We start from the raw sequence: 13,665 nt of genomic DNA, 5'->3' as shown, positions 1-13,665 counted from the left end.
TATTTTTTTAGATTCCACATATAAGTCATGTCATACAGTATTTCTCTTCATCTGACTTATTTCACTTAGCATTATACTAGATATTATACTATAATACTTAATTTATATTATATTATTTTATTTATTATACTATAACACTTTATACATTATACTATATCAGTTCAGTTCAGTCTCTCAGTCGTGTCTGACTCTTTGCGACCCCATGAATCGCAGCACGCCAGGCCTCCCTGTCCATCACCAACTCCCGGAGTTCACTCAGACTCATGTCCATCGAGTCAGTGATGCCATCCGGCCATCTCATCCGCTGTCGTCCCCTTCTCCTCCTGCCCCCAATCCCTCCCAGCATCAGAGTCTTTTCCAATGAGTCAACTCTTCGCATGAGGTGGCCAAAGTACTGGAGTTTCAGCTTTAGCATCAGTCTTTCCAAAGAACACCCAGGACTGATCTCTTTTAGAATGGACTGGTTGGACCTCCTTGCAGTCCAAGGGACTCTCAAGAGTCTTCTCCAACACCACAGTTCAAAAGCATCAATTCTTCGGTGCTCAGCTTTCTTCACAGTCCAACTCTCACATCCATACATGACCACTGGAAAACCATAGCCTTGACTAGACGGACGTTTGTTGGCAAAGTAATGTCTCTGCTTTTCAATATGCTATCTAGGTTGGTCATAACTTTCCTTCCAAGGAGTAAGCGTCTTTTAATTTCATGGCTGCAATCACCATCTGCAGTGATTTTGGAGCCCAGAAAAATAAAGTCTGACACTGTTTCCACTGTTTCCCCATCTATTTGCCATGAAGTAATGGCACCAGATGCCATGTCTTCGTTTTCTGAATGTTGAGCTTTAAGCCAACTTTTTCACTCTAATACTTACTGTATAGTATACATTATACTATACACTATACTATAGTGTATAGTGTATAGTATACATTATACTATATAATACTATATACATTATACTATAATATTTAACATAATTTAGTAAAAATTTTACTTAACTTCTAAATTTTTATATTCATACATCTTTTGTCTGGAAATCTGGATGTCTTGCCACAGTAACATACTACTAATAGCTTCATCCCACTAGTTTAAGGATATAATAAAAGCAAGACACTGAATACAGATTAGGATTTCTTTGCCCTTGTTTTCATCCTTTGAGTATATCCCAGTAGGGTGGCACAATCAAAACACTGGGTTTTAAAGTCAATTAAATAACTGTTCTCTTTGTGCCTATGCCATAAGCTTGATATACAGTTAGGTATGTTTATTTCAGTTTCTTTTTTTATTAAAGTTTTTATTGAGATAATTATAGACTTCCATGCAGCTGTAAGAAATAATACAGAGAGATCCTTTTATTACAGATGTTTCCCTGTTTCTCCCAGTGTTAACATTTTGCAAAACTAGTATGATATCACAACCAGGGTGTTGCTCTGGTACACTCTCCTGAGCTTACTCAGATGTCTGTATCACTTAAATTTTAGGAATTGCCTCTTACTTCTTCTTGACTTAATTTTGTTTTTAGATTATTAAATATATGTACATGATTGAAAAGTCAAACTTATGAATAAGATTCATTCAGAAAGGTCTCACTTGACTCTGTTCCCATTCACTTCCTACCTTAGAAGAAATTATTTTGTAAAATTAGTTTTAATTTTATTTTTCATTTATAAGAAAATGCATATATATTTTTGTACCACCCCCTTCTTACACACTCCTACATACTCTCTTCTAAACTTTGATTATTTTAAAATTTCACAATATGAAAACACTAGGTATCTTTCCATAGCGATATGTAAACATCTTCTTCATTCCTATTTACACCTGTTTAGTACTCCATTATGGATGTAGAATTGTTTATTAACTCAGGTCCCTATTGATGGATATTTGGGTAATTTCCAGTCTTCTTCTTTTACATTAATAACCTTATATATACATCATTTTATACTATTATTAATGCCAAATTCCATCTATAAATGTTGTACCACTTTGCATTCCTACGAGCGTTGCATAAGAGTTGTAGACTTTAACTTGAAATTGTGATATAAAGAACTGAACTAATCTCTCAATCATATTAATTAGTAAAATACCTCATTTCATTCTAAAACTGCCCTTACATGTATAAGTCTAGACAGAGAGTTGTAGATGAATTCTGTTTTGTTTTTATAGCCTTAATCCTTATCTTATTTCATATCTTTGTGAGAATACTGGGCCCAAGAGAATTTGTAATACTTAGAAGTAGAGATAAGGTTGTTAGTCCCTCTACTGGTCATTGACTTGAGTCAGTAGGCAGTGTCTTTGAATATTAGTATGGGGATATGAAAAATATATTTGTTCTGCCTTTTTACCAGAGTGTAGAAAGTAATATTTGGCTTAAAGATACTCTTCATATTTCTCCTGCACACCATCAAGGGTTCAAGAGGTTCACAAGAAATAAGGGCAAAATCTTGATGAGTCTTTTAAGACATGGCATGGATTTGGGATTTTATCTTAAAGATGTAGATGCCATGATAAGCAAAGGTATATGATCAGACTTCCATTTTAAAAGCATTTTTTGGCTATAGTATTGCTAGAGAAATGGATTTAAATGTGGAGAGAATTAGGAGGCCATTAGAGTGATTTAGTATGAATGTTGATGGCTAGGATAAATCAGTGTCAGTAGTAGTGAAAGGAAGTGAATAGAACCTGAATATGTTTAGGAATTAGAATGGATAGGAGTTGATGATTGGATGAAGGAAATAAGGAAGTAGGAGTCAAAGTTGATTCTCTGATCACTGACTTGAGCACTTGATAAGATAATGGTGCTTGGAAATAAATGGTAAAGTACATTTTGGACGTGTTGAGTTTGAAGTTTCTGTGAGACATCTAAGTGAAACTGCTAAAGATGAAGCTAAATATATAGATGAGGCACCTAGAGAGAGATCTTGGATAGATACAGAGATTTGAGGATGGTTGCTATTTAGGTCAGAGAAGGCAATGGCACCCCACTCCAGTACTCTTGCCTGGAAAATCCCATGGACAGAGGAGCCTGGTAGGCTGCAGTCCATGGGGTCACGAAGAGTTGGACACGACTGAGCTTCACTTTCACTTTTCACTTTCATGCATTGGAGAAGGAAATGGCAACTCACTCCAGTGTTCTTGCCTGGAGAAGCCCAGGGACGGCAGAGCCTGGTGGGCTACCGTCTATGGGGTCACACAGAGTCAGACACGACTGAAGTGACTTAGTAGCAGCAGCAGCTATTTAGATGGTTTGTTCTGTGCTTAATCATATCTGACTCTTTGTGACCACATGGACTGTAGCCTGCCAGGCTCCTCTGTCCATGGAATTCTCCAGGCCAGAATACTGGAGTGGGTTGTCTTGCCCTCCTCTGACCAGGGAATCTCTCCAACCCAGGGATCAAACCCGGGTCTCCTGCACTGCAGGCAGATTCTTTACAGTCTGAGCCACCGGGGAAGGCCAGTTATATGGTTTAGGAAGGGTATATAGAAGGTTATGAATAGAGGACTTGAGGACTGAGGGTCTTCCAAATTTGAAAGGGTTGGGTGTAGAATAGGAGGAATAGCTATCAAATGAGATAGCAAAGGAATAGCTCAAGAGCTGGAAAGAAAATCATGACTGCTGGATGTCACAGATGCCAGGTAAAGAGTGTATCAAGAACAATATTGTGTGGAAATGAAGGGTTTTTGCAATTCTTGGTTCCATCCTTCACCAAACTTGCTTATTCCTCAACCAGTATCCAGTGCTCATGCTATGCATGAGCTCTGTTCTGAGATATCCTCCCTTTATGCCATCTCTTGGTATCTCTTTTCTCCTATTTGGTGTCTCTATCTGATTGCTTATTTCCTTAGTGAGACAGAGAGAGTGAAATATGAGAGGGCAAATGGAGAGGCCTGTGCTGGTGTCCTAAGTCTGTCAGAAACTTAATAATTTTGTTTCTTAATGCCTTTTATCTATGAAATATAGCTGGAAGCTCAGTATGGAGGTGGATGGGCATGGAAACATTATAATGAGAAGGAGAAAGAGAGGAAGGAAGAGAAAGATCCCTCATAGAGGAGGCAATACTGAAATGTGAAGGATGATCTGGAGTTTGCCAAGTGGCAGTAACAGGGACCAAGCTAGACAAAAGTAAAGATACTGAAATCTTGTGAAATGTAAAGAAAGAAAACAGAATGAAGCCAGGCCTCATAAGAACTAGAAAGAAAAACTTCAGGAACTGGGTTACTATTCCCTTCATCCCTCAGGGTTTTACATCTCCTTTGCTCTGGAAAGACCAGCTTTCCATATTTACTCAAGGACTTGCCCAGAGCCCCAAACAGGGACCCCAGTTCCCAAGTCTGCATGACCTGCAGGGCCAGCTGTTTCCTTCTGCTTCTCTTATGTCACATTCCAGACAGAGAAAGAAAGAGACTGTGAGTGAATGAGTGAATTAATTTATCTGATTAGCTCAGTTTCCTCTTTCTGTTGTAAAACGCTGTGTATCCTAAGGTATTGACCTGACCCCTATGGATAACCTCCTTTTGAATTTGGCATCTGTCCCATGTCGCACCTGGGGAAATCAAAGCCCACTTCTTTTCCGTGCTTGGACTAGGGTTCTAGGTGGAAGAGTGTAATTTTGAATGTGAAGCAAATTGACGATATGAGTGGGAAAGGAGGTAACCATTATGGGCAAGAGCATGTGGAATAGCAAGAAATGTGAGTCAGCTTATATGGTTGAGGCACCATTATTCATAGTGGGCTGTTACTTTGGAACGTGGTACAAGATGAGAGAATGACTGGAGATGAGCTTGGACGTGTAATAGTAAAAAACCTTTGGTGATGGGTGTGATTGCACATGCTACACTAACTTGTCTATTGTCTGCTAATTCCTCTCAGCAACCCACTAAGGTTAACTACCCATTTTACAGATGAGAAGACTGCAGCTTAGGAGGCTGTGACTCGCTCAAGGTCCCAAAGTTGGTGTGCTGCAGCCAAGATTCCAATCTTGGCGGTTTGACAGCCCTCACTCTTTAATTGCTCTGATACATCTAGGGGTTTTGCTCCTACGGTAATTTTAGTATATGTGCTGCTGAAGCAAGCACTGCTGCCATGTCAAGGATTTTAATATTACTACATCCATTCACATGTATTTATTGAATGCCTACAATGTGCCAGGTACTGTTCTAGGTTCTGAGGATTTAACAGTGAGTAATTCAAAATCAGTGCCTTCATGAAACTTACGTTCTCCTGGAAGAGACAAACTGACAAGTAAATGTGTGGTAATAATAGCCAGTAATGACAAGTGCTGCCAAGAACAAGGACCACATAAGGGATAAAGAGTGATGAGGATGCTACTTCAGATAGGATGTTCACATAAGCCCTTTCTGAGGAGGTGACATGTGATCAGACTTTAAAGTTTATTCTGTAGGTAGTAGAGCACAGTGGAGTAATTCTACCAAGGTAATAATATAATCAGATTTTGTCCACCAGGGAGAAACCCCTAGACTCCGTGTGAACAATGTAGTAGACAGTCGAAACTGAAGTCGATAAAGAATTCCAGGCAAGATGAGATTTTAGAGTTCAGCTTCTTCATTGTAACAGAAACTGAGAGCCCGTAAGAGGAAGAGAACTGGAGTCTGGCTCACCACATGAAATGCAGGGATGAGACAGACACCCTCAGCCTAAACAGTAGCTAAGAAAAACGCTAGCCATCCTACCTAAAAGGATAGCTCAGGGGGGCCTAAAGAGAAAAACAAAAATAAGAAATCCCCAGTTAAAATTAGCGTTTGAATGAAAATTTCAAAGCATACAAGGAAAAACTAACATCCTGAAACAAACTCAACATAGGAAATTTGGTCTAAAGGAAGTGGAACTATTAGGAAGATCTGAAAGGGACTTCAGTGTCCTGAAAAAGATAATGAGAACAGGTAACATTCATACAAGAGGCTGTTCTATTTGGTAAACATTGGAAAGTCCTTGAGAGAGCACGTAATGTGTGTGCACACACTGCATGTTGGGAATCAGTCTGGCCAAGTTCAAAGACAGTCCTGAAGAACCAACATAGAAGAAAGCACAGTTAGACAGAGACAGTAAGTATGAAAGAGACGCTAAGAGTCATGAAAGCCACATTGAGAAGATCCAACATACACGAATTCATACAGAATTCTAGAAGTAAAATGCAGAGAGAGTGATGATGAGGGGAGCCCTTACTCGAAAAGATAATAGTCCCAAACTTTACCAAACAGAAGAAAGACTATCCCCTTCAGATAGAAATATGGTTTGGGGAAGAAAGTTGTGAATTAACTTTTGGATCATCCGAGTTTGTGGCAGTTGTGGGACTCCTACCTGGTGATGTGTGGTACACAGCTGCCCATATGAATCTGGCCCCTCAGGAGAAGAATCTGGGCTCAAGGTGAAGGTTAGGAGTTATAACCATTAGAACAGGGCCCATTTCACCTCTTGGTACTTCAATTTCTACCCAAGTACTTGCAAGAATGAAAGGAAATGAGGAAGTATTCTGATAATCCAAACGCTGGATAGTCTTACCATCACCTTCATTGTGATTGTCATAAACTCTGTCTGTTACAGAGCCTCAGGATGAGAGTTTAAGAGGTGGGATTCTGGAACCAGATTGCTTAGGTTCAAATCCTGACTCTGCTACTTTCTAACCATGTAACCTTGGACAAGTTATATAACATTTGTCTTAAGCCTCAATTTCCTCATCTGTACCTGTCTCTTTGTGTTGTTATGAGGATTAAATAAGTTATTACATGTAAAGCTCTTAAAATGGCACTTGATGTATAGTTAAATGCTCAGTCAATCTTTGTTGTTAGCTATTATCATATCTACATTAAACAGAAATCTTCAGTATCTTATCCCAGAGGAGTGACTAGTGTGAAAACCACAGTCTATGAGGATAATAAACTTAGTTATCTATGCCTTCCTATAATACTCAAAGGATCTTTCTAGTTAACTATTGACTTTTCTTTGTCCACATACAGAGTTTGGTTGCTGTTTGCGAATTGGCTATGATGTTATTTGAACATTCAAGAACTCCAATTTCTTTGTCATATTTGAAACTTGGAAATAATTCATGGGCATATGGGATCTTCTCATGAGGGCATAGGAATGGTTCTGTTTTTCTTGCTTAATTGAAACGATTTAATCTTAGGCAGATACCTATGATTATGCCTCTGTTTATATCTCTGGTTTTCTAAGTACCAACATTAGCATCTTCATGTTAGCTAGGAACCTGCCTAGAAATAAGAATTATACCAGCCAGTTTGATTTCAGAGTATAAATGGTGGTAACCTGAAAGCAAAATCAATAATTAACTGTGTGATGAGTTTTTAATCCCTGGTATGTTTGCCAAAGATGGGATCTTTTTCCAAATTAGCCCATCTCTCTCACATGGAACACCACATCAGAGTGTGGCCTGATGATTTACCGTTCTTTAGATGTTCCTTGAGACAGATGAACTGAGGACGTGCCAGAGGTAGAACTGTCAAAGAATGGCCCCAAATCCTTGTATCCCACACATGGCTAGGAGACTCATGTTGCAGTTTTCCTATCTGTATCCCTTGAAGGAGTGCTCCCTCCTATAGGCCAGGAGCTTTCCTGCTAGTGATGACAGGGACTGCATTGAGAAACCTGCCTGCAAATGAAGAGAAGGCTTTGAGGAGCAAGAGGAGAACTGTATTTCTAGAGAGAAGAGGTGGGAAGAAGAGCTACAGAGACTTACAAAGAATCATACACATAATCCCCATACTGGAGTTATAGGAATTTATACAGGATAAAAAGTAAACTGAAATGGTGCCAAGTAATGGTGCAGTGATTTTGAGTGACTTTGTTTTGAGTGGCAGAGGGTCTGTCTTGACTCTCACCTGTGCAAGTAAGCAGGACTAGATCAGAGGTCTAACTTTTTTTGTTAAGAATTAATGAAGTTTAAAGATCTGGGGAGAGTAGGCAGGATAGAAAAGAAAGAAGTTCCAAGTTCCCAGGCCTTTGGACACTTGGCCCTGTGCAAATATACTGGTGGCCATATAGTAACCCTCTGTCCATGGGATTTTTCCAGGCAAGAATACTGGAGTGGGTTGCCATTTCCTTCTCCAGGGGATCTTTCCGACCCAGGGATCAAACCTGGGTCACCCACATTGCAGGCAGTCGCCTTACCCTCTGAGCCACCAGGGAAGCCCTATGTAGTAACCAGTGTCTTAGATGAACCCTGTAGACCTCATGCTGGGAGAAGAAACAAGGGTACTTTGGAAACTTAGTTCCTCACTAGCACTGTGAAACCATCTGTCTGTCTTCTGGTCAGATGGGAAAGAAAGCACAGATGAGATCTCTTCATCTGTGAGCATTTGCAGTACTTTTTTAAAAGGCCCTTAAAGAAGTAGACTATCACTATCCTTTCAACAAACTACATAAGTCTATGTTAAAGCAAGGGAAAATTATGTATAAAAAGGTCATACATCGAACTTACAAGCTGCTAAATATGTTCTAACCTTCAACCTTGATTCATAAGGACCTGGAAGGTTAGTTTCTATTAAGAACCTCTTCCTTCAAAAAAGCATGGGGCTATCCAGGGAGCTGAGAATCAAGAAGCTGAGGTTCTAATTCCAATTTCCATGAATTAGCTGCTGACCTAAAGCAAGTCTTTCAACTAAACTTCCAGTTCTAAAATTCTGTCATATGACTTACCATGATTTTATGGCTGGACGCCCCTCTTCCTCTTTTGGTTGTTCCTTCAGAGCTTTAACTGAAAGAGGTGTGTGTGTGTGTGTGTGTGTGTGTGTGTGTGTGTGTGTGTGTGTGTGTGTGTGTGTGTGTGTGTGAATGTTGGAGGTTTGGGAGATGTGTGTTTGGTAGAGGGGACTGCTGAGAACACTGCGGGCTGACAGTCAAGTTCTTACCTAGTGCTCGCAAGTGCTCACAATTGCCTTCCTCTCTTTTCTGAGAATTTCGGAAAACCAAACTGAAGGGCATCTTAACATAAACAAATCCAGAGGTCTGCTGCTCTTGTCTTAGGATCCTTTGCTGTCATTTGTAGCTGGAGTTCCTCACCCACTAGGAGGCACCATTGTCAAACAGCATTGATAAGGAGTCAAGAAAATGGTGACAAATCAACCTTTGATATCTAAATAGGCCTTAAAACAATACTCAGTTTCTAAAACTTGATAAATAATATCTTACACTACATTTCAATTTTAGAAGTGGCAAATTCTTTCAAACCAGTCCTTTTTCAAAGAATCAGAATTTCTTGGCGGGGGGTGGTATTAAGAGACTTTCAGTTCAGTTCAGTCGCTCAGTCATGTCCAACTCTGCGACCCCATGAACTGCAGCATACCAGGCCTCCCTGTCCATCACCAACTCCCGGAGTTCACTCAAACTCACGTCCATCGAGTCAGTGATGCCATCCAGCCATCTCATCCTCTTTCATCCCCTTCTCCTCCTGCCCCCAGTCCCTCCCAGCATCAGAGTCTTTTCCAATGAGTCAACTCTTCACATGAGGTGGCCAAAGTTTCAGCTTTAGCATCAGTCCTTCCAAAGAACACCCAGGACTGATCTCCTTTAGAATGGACTGGTTGGGTCTCCTTGCAGTTTTAGAGATTATTAAATCAAATCGCATCATTTTATTGAGGAGTCACTGTCAACCCAAGATTGAAAGGTTAAGTAGCACGAGCTAGGTGCCACAAGCAGTTGAAGGTAGACTTGAGAACGGAACCCACAGGAAGGGGTCATTTTTCATTGATTTTGGCTGCCTGGTGTCTGAAACCTCTTCTGGTATTTGAAGAAAATCCCATCTTAAGAGTCTTGATGGAGGACAAAGCCCACCTTCTACTATAGAAGCTGAAAATGCCAGGTGTTTGCTCTCCTTGGCCGTTGGGATATGAGAATATGATACGGGTTTCATGAGTCAGAGACATCCACCCATGATGTAATAGCTCCTGACAAACAAGGACCATGTGGAACTCTCAGGTAATAGCAGGTACAATTACTGGTATAGTTGAAGTAGCCCTCTGGAAGGCCTCCAGCATCTAGCATTAACAGACACAGTGGTGCAAGCTGCTGCAGCTGGTGTAGACAGCTGCAGTGGTACCCTCGTCAGATCAGTTCGGGGTTTTCTTTCTGACAGCACAGCACCAGTCTTGATTTCACAGGCATCTCTACCACTCTGAGCAATCCAGTGTCCTATTAATAAACTCCTTTTCTGCTTAAGTCAGCCAGAGTTGGTTTCTGTTTCTTGTAACTAACAACCTTAATTGACCCAGCATTAAGGAATAAGAATAAGTAGAGGAGGGGTGGCAGAAGACACCATTCCAAGAAGGGAAGTCAGTGGCTTTGGTAAGTAGTTGGAAAATCTGTGGTTGGACTGTTCCCACTTGTACCTTAGGATATCAGGCCCAGCATAGGAAGGCTGTAAGATTAGGCATGGAGCTGGGGGTGGGGTAAAAATGGAGGGCTAGCCAAGGGCTGGATATCCCAAGATGTTACATTCTGGTAAGGAAATCCAAGGAACCCAAGAATTTTTAATAGATCCTAAACTTCAGGCCCTTATGAATCAAGGTCAAAGGTTAGAACATATTTAGCAATTTGTAAGTTTGATGTATAATTTTTTAATATTTAAACAGATGGCATCATGGACTTCCATTGGTACACTTGTCTCAGGCTCTCCAAATGCTCCAGGTAGGCCTAAACTAAGGGAGGCCACACATGTGGGTCAAAACAACTTTGAATCTGTACCCTGCTGTGTGGTTTAGTCACTCAGTCATGTCCAGCTCTTGTGACCCTATGGACTATAGGCCACCAGGCTCCTCTGTCCATTGGATTCTCCAGGCAGGAATACTGGAGTGGGTATTCTTTCTTCTCCAGGGGATCTTCCCGACCTAGGAATCGAACCCGGGTCTTGTGCACAGCAGGCAGATTCTTTACTGACTGAGCCACCAGGGAAGTTATTGCTTCCCTGCTGGTCCAAGGCAAAGTTGTGAGGTAGAACGGTGGGTGCAGTGTGCTCTGTCTTCCCACTTGATGACCATGACCTTTCCCTTCCGTTGAGGCTCTCTCTCTCTCCTTGTGTCTACCCACGCTCAGTTGAAGAGTTCAGTACATCCTTTCCTTCACAGAGTTGTGAGCCAGTACTCTTCAGATGTTACCTAATCTGCAGCACCCACAAGTGGTAGGCTTGATTTGAGACACTACTAAACATTCAGACCCACAAAATACCTCAGACCACCCTTGGCATTCGATCCATTTAGAAGGATACAGGACAAAAATACTGCTTGCCAGCCAGTGCCAGGCATTTCTCTTCAAAGGAGTCCTTTCAGCAGGACATACAAAGTACAGTAAATATAATAGGAAAAGAAGGATTTTTAAATAGTGTTGAGAAAATGCATTAGCAATTCAGAAGTCAGTTTAGATCTAACCCCTCCCCCAAAAAGAAAACCACAGACAGAATAGAGTTTATATAAACAAGTCAAGTCATAGGAAAGCTAGCAAAAAATTAAAATTATTTAACAGATCTTTGGCAAGCTTTTACAACTTCAAAGCACTGAGAGTCACAAAGGAAAACATCAATAGATTGAGCTAAAATTGAAGAAACTAGAAAATTAATTTGCTTCAATATTGTCATATAAAAGGGTTACTACTGGACACAGATAAAGAAAGCTCACCCCAATAGAAGGGAAGGTATTAAGCTTCACATACAAATGGGCAGGGACAGTTCCCACCAAAATAAATGCAGCTTGTACATAGACATACAGGGATATGCTCAGTCATTTTAATGTACTTGATAATATATCAAAATTGCTTTATTAAGAATTCCCATTGCAGGGCACATTTCCCTTCTCCACTGAAGAGGTGAAGGTTTCTATATACTTTCATATTATAGTTAATAAGCCTGTGTAAATACCTTCTCTGGTCCCTGTCTGTTCATACAAAGGAATGTAATATTGTACCTTAATTTTCAAAATAGATGGGAGAGGAGCACTTGGCTCCAATTATGACCCCTTGCGTATTTCCGCAATCTCCTCCAGACCCACCTAACATGTTGACTCCTAGTGCTTCCGGCTTTATTGTTGTTGACTTGTCAGAAAAAATGCCTTGAAACACTGCTCTCCTCCTAACTACCTTGTAGTCTCCACCACGCCCCCCCACTTGCTCACTTCCTGTCATTCTCGTGGCTCCACTTTTCCCTTTCCCCTCTACCTTTCTTCAAGACCCATCTCGGAAGCTGCCAACTCCGCAAAGGCTGTCTGAATCCCTCCAAGACACACCCTTTCCTTCCATCGAAATTCTAATACGCACTGTTCCCCAAATGAACTTCGTTTAGATGGGTGAAAGTGAAAGTCACTCAGTCTGACTCTTTGTGACCCCATGGGTATAGTCCATGGAATTCTCCAGGCCAGAATACTGGAATGGGTAGCCTTTCCCTTCTCCAGGGTATCTTCCCAACCCAGGGATCAAACTCAGGTCTCCCGCACTGCAGGTGGATTCCATACCAGCTGAGCCACCAGGAAAGCCCAAGAATACTGGGGTGGCTAGCCTATCCATTCTCCAGTGGATCTTCCTGACCCAGGAATCGAAGCAGGGTCTCCTGCATTGTAGGCAGATTCTTTACCAACTGAGCTAACAGGGAAGCCCATTTTAGATGGGGAAAGGGTTTTTTTAAAAAAAGATCGTGTGTCTATGACTCCTCTCTCTTTCAGAAATGAATTCACCGCAAAAGTATTTGTGAATATTCATCAATATGTGGGATATTATGCAGTGATAAAAGACTTGTTTATGCCCTCACATTATTTATAGTCAAACTATGCAAACCAGTCAAGTGCCTGGAAATTAATAATCCATGAAATTAATAATAATAATAATTGACAATATAGTTCTAAGTGACCATAGAGAGGCACAGATTCTTAGGGCCCTAAGAGATCAGTAGAGGAAATGTTTGGGAGCTGGAAAAGGCAGGCTGGCTTGTACAAAGTTGATGAAGAGCATCAACGTAAGTGTAGGAGAGAGAGAGGTGGAAAAGGGGAGAGAGGACATTTCCAGCAAGCTCATAAAGCATAAAAGTATTGGGAAAAGATGATGGGACATTTGTAAAGACATCAAGACAGTACCATAAGAAAAGCCCTGAATTAGAAGAAAATAAAGTTTTGGGTTTTTCTAATCAATAGAGATTGATTTGTGTATGCAAGGATTAAAGCATCTATCAGCAAACTTACGTATAGAGAATTCATTTAAACCATATCAACAATAAAGTATTTACATGTATCACCTGGGAGGATGGAAATGGAGGCTCTGCATTTTGAAGATACCACTAGATGGTTCTAGAGCATGGGGTCCCCATGACACCATGAAAATGCGATTGTTCTCCAGAACCCTTCTTCATACTATGACCTTCTTAGCTATAATCTCTTGTCTTCCATTAAATGACTCAGAACCTTGAACAGAAGTTAGAAGTTTCCCTCTTTGTAAACTGAACATTTGGGTGCATGGTCTCTAAAGTCAAACTGCCTGAGTTTAAATCCGGGCTCTGCCACTTACTAGCTATGTGATGTCTTAGGCAAGTTACGTAATGTCTGCTGTTTCTCAGTTTTCTCATAAGTGAAATAAGGGCGGTAAAAATACTTAACCTCATAGACCTCTTGTAACTGTTAAATGAATTAGTGCATGTAAAGCACTTAGAAAACACCTGTCAC

General features: G+C 40.7%; 1 protein-coding gene across 23 annotated transcripts in view; it reads left to right on the top strand.

Moving 5' to 3' along the window:
* The window catches only part of CASK (calcium/calmodulin dependent serine protein kinase), a 379,740-nt gene that overhangs the window by 166,581 nt on the left and 199,494 nt on the right, over positions 1 to 13,665 (top strand). The gene's annotated exons all lie outside the window — the stretch shown is intronic.

Source organism: Ovis aries, chromosome X (genome assembly GCF_016772045.2).
Source record: "Ovis aries strain OAR_USU_Benz2616 breed Rambouillet chromosome X, ARS-UI_Ramb_v3.0, whole genome shotgun sequence".
NCBI lineage: Eukaryota > Metazoa > Chordata > Mammalia > Artiodactyla > Bovidae > Ovis > Ovis aries.
This window is presented reverse-complemented; position numbering and strand designations above follow the sequence as displayed.